Genomic DNA, 4,209 nt, shown 5'->3' with positions numbered 1-4,209 from the left:
TTTAGCAAGCTATGATGTTCAGGGTTAGCAGTGATTTTTTCCTCCACGTGTTGTTACTATGCCTTTGCCTTTGAGCCTCTGCTCAGGGTCATTGAAGTGTGTTGTCAGTTTATCCACCATTTGTTGTTATTCGATTGAATCCAGGCCCCCTGCATTGGGAGTATGGAGTCTTAGCCACTTGGACCACCGGGGAAGTCCCCGAGCCTCACTTAACTTGTGAAATGCTCTCCTCTTTACTCCAAGACACCAACCTGTTCTTGTTCTCCCCTACTTATCAGAGCATCCTTCTAGTCTCTCCTGATTACTCAGTTCTGCCACCAGCTCTGAGTCGTGAGTGTTGGAGTCACTAAGGATTTCATTCTTTGATTCGCTTTTGTTATTCCTCTGCTTAATCCGTCAATAGATGTCTGTGGTTTTTAGGATAGAACTAAATTCTTCAGTTTAGCTTATAAAACCATGCATAATCCCTGCCTCTCTCCTACATGAGCTGCCTAATCTAGTCATAACAAACCACCAACTGTTTGTTTGGAATAGCTATTCCCTGCTATTCCATGCTCTTGTACCCTTCTGTGACTTTATACATGCCTGCACCTAGGTCATAGGTCTTCTGCCTGCTCTTGCTGGGGCTCGCTCATATCCCACAGTTAGCTGGCCATCAGGCTGGGTGTCTGCTGAGATGACAGAGGCAATCATACCTTATATTTCTCATATTGATTAGACAAACCTAGTCTTGCTTTCATGGTGGTGTCAGGGTTCTCAGAAGCAGCAAAAAAGAGCAAGTGCCAATGCACACACAGGTCTGTTGAATCTGATGGCACATTTGCTCCATAAGAGCAAGTCTCGTGACCAAGACCAGTCAACGTGGGAGGCAACGGGAAAGGCCGTGGATGCCAAGGGCCCACACTACTTAACCTCCTAGGTTTCACCTTCTTTTTGTTAATACATTCATTTATTCATTCCTTCCCTAGACTTTATGAGCACCTACTATATTTTTTTAATTGAAGTATTGTTGATTTACAGTGTTGTTAGTTTCTCATGTATAGCGAAGTAATTCAGATATATATAGGTATATGTGTGTATACATATACATGTATATTCTTTTCCATTATGGTTTATTACAGGAAATTGAATACAGTTCCCTGCGCTATACAGTAGGACCTTATTGCTTATCTGTTTTATATTGTGTTGGCCAAAAGGTTTGTTCGAGTTTTTCCATAAGATATTATGGAAAAACTCAAAATTTTTGGCCAACCCAATATATAGTAGTTTGTATCTGCTAATCCCAAACTCCTAATTTATCCCTCCTCCACCTCCTTTCCCCTCTGGTAACCACTCTATGTCTGTGAGTCTGTTTCTGTCTTAGAAATAAATTCAAACTTTGGATTCCACATATAAGTGATATCATAAGGTATTTGTCTTTCTTTGTCTGACTGACTTAGTATGATAGTCTCTAGGTCCTTCTATGTTGCTGAAAATGGCATTATTTCATTCTTTTTTTTTATAGCTGAGTAATATTCCATTGTATATATGTGCCACATCTTCTTTACCCACTCGTCTGCTGATGGACACTGATGTTGCTTCCATGTCTTGGCTAATTGTGAATAGTGCTACTATGAACATTTGGGTGCATGTATCTTTTTGAATTGTTATTTTGTCCAGATATATGCCGGGGAGTGGAATTGCTGGATCATAGAGGAACTGTGAGCATGTACTACAAACAAAGCCTTGGGCTAGGTACTGAGGATGCAGAGAATCTCCTCAGTGCTTGAAAGACTGACTCCCAAAGACCAGCACATTCAGTAAAAGTAATACCTGTATTTACAGAGGTCCCATGAAGCATGGTAGACCTGAGAATGCCCCTCCGCATTTGTCACCGTTCCTGCAGCAATGGCTACCTCATGATAATAGGATTAACCTCTTCCTCCATAAAAATCATAAAAAGCCAAAATACAGAAACAAGATTTAAAATATTTTCAGTGTGTAAATTTTTTCAAACTGTAATCGGAAAATGACTCTATTTCTTTGGTGGCCTATAAATTCAAGCATGAGATCATGTGAACACAGCATTTCCTCTAAACATCAGATGTGGGTTAGAGGAGCAGTTAATATTTTAATCTTCCCTGCTTGTTTCTAGGAACAAATTTGCTTGCAACTTCAAACTCATATTTCTGCAAATTACAGAGACCAAAAGTGCAAATGAAAAAAATCCCTTTTCAAATAACTATCTGAAGCTTCCATATTAGGTATAATGATTTTTTCCCCCAGGATTAGGACAGATTGCATGGGGAGCCTAGGCTTTCATAAAGAGGAGGGTGGGAATTGACTTGGGCCTTCATTTTCTCACAAAAGGCACAATGCAAAGCACATCTGTGAACATTGCATAATTTGTTATGTTCTACAAAGAGGTGGGTTTTTGTTGTACACATACCAAAGCTATTTGGTACTGTTCACCAATAATCTCTATTCAGGTCCAGAAAAGAAATTGGCCTCAGAAGAGTGAAAGGAGAGTAAATTTTTCTTTAAAAATTAGATACAGATTATCGCTTCAAAATGCAGGAGGGAATTTTACAAGTGACGGTGCACTGATTAGCTTTCCAATGGACATCCAGTCCTTTATGAATCGCATACTAGCTGTGGTCAACTGTGACCAATGTGGTTTATTACTCTCCCGAAGAGCTGAACTGAGATTACCCATCTAATTTAATTGAGAAATGTTGGGTGAACTTGAACTGTTTCATGGACATGAATGACCAGAGAATTTATTTGATAAGACATTAAAGGCTGAATATGGTAACTCTCTCTTTGATGGTTTGATACAGTCATTTCTTTAGTTCATTAGCAAGTCTCTCGTAGATTTTTGTTGTCATTACTATCCTTCGGGTGATTATGTGAGCAGCTGAAATGAAAAATGAATGTTTCTGTACAACATCACTAGAAAAAATTTTAAAACTTACCTTTATTGGTAAATACTCATGACAGTTTTTAATGTAGTCTGAAAAGTGACATCAACTTTCAAGGAAAGGACGCTAACAGTAATGAAATTGTGGGCAAATTAATAAATCCACTGTATTTTCATGTGATAGTCCCTAATTATTTTTAAATGTTGTCTTCTGATTTATTAAAGGGAAAAAAGACTTTAGGAAGCTAACACCCTTCACATTTTCTTTGTAAACTTGGAAACTTCTGTTGATGGCACCTCAATGAAACATTTAAGATCGCTTTATCAATTACATAGCACACAAGCCAGCGTCAGATGAAAAGGTGCTTTCTCTTCGTATGTCTGTTAACATATAACATAAATTCTGCTGTATTCCCAATGACCAGTGCTAAGGTATAATTTGGACATTTGCATCCTTTTTAAAAACTGTATTTAAATACAATAGTTTTAAAACTACTCAGAGAAACTCAGAGATGTAAACTCTTAAGAATAAATGACAAAATCCCACATCATGTTCCTAGTGACTCTTTAAATGGAATTTTTCATTGAAAGTTTGTCGTTAAAATAGGAAGGCCTTTTGGTTGTGCCCATACAAGCATAATAAATTGTATATGTTTGTGATACTGAATGACTCTTGCCCATATGCTGCACTGCAAAGCTACATGAATGAGGCATTTACCAAATCAGGCCCACCACATTAAACAGAAAAACAATCTTTATTCATGGTAACTTATCAGTTTCAATTAATCAACCTTAACAATGGAAATTCTGATGTGTTCAAGCAACTTGAAAGCAATAGGTCATCTTGAGGGCAGCCATGTTGTGTCTTTGTGCCTAAGGTTTCAAACAAAGGGACATCTCCAATAAATATACATGCATATACATACATACATGTGCCATATATACATACCAATGGATGGCCATATCTACGCCAGTTACACCAGCCAGAACGCATGTTAAGTGTTTATGACTTTTATCATAGCAAATCTAATTGTTTTCCTCCTAGTATACTTTTTGAGCTCTGTAAGTGTAAACAAAAGGAAAGAAATTTCCATTGGATGACCATCCTTTCAGTTTCTGTGCTGCTATGTGAATAGCATTGTGCAGACCATTCCAATGGTTTTGAAAAGGGGTAACCATTGGTTTGATTTGGTTACACGGTTTAGTAAAGCACTCCCTCCCACTGCCTTAGGGTCTGTGAAAGGTCTGTGACCTGTTTAGAACTGCCAAGTGAAATGTCATGTCGCCCCTCCCAAATGGGAGTATCTGCA

Source organism: Bison bison, unplaced genomic scaffold (assembly GCF_000754665.1).
Source record: "Bison bison bison isolate TAMUID 2011002044 unplaced genomic scaffold, Bison_UMD1.0 scf7180017864461, whole genome shotgun sequence".
Lineage (NCBI taxonomy): Eukaryota > Metazoa > Chordata > Mammalia > Artiodactyla > Bovidae > Bison > Bison bison.
The sequence above is the reverse complement of the archived record's forward strand: the minus strand, read 5'-3'. Positions refer to the sequence as shown.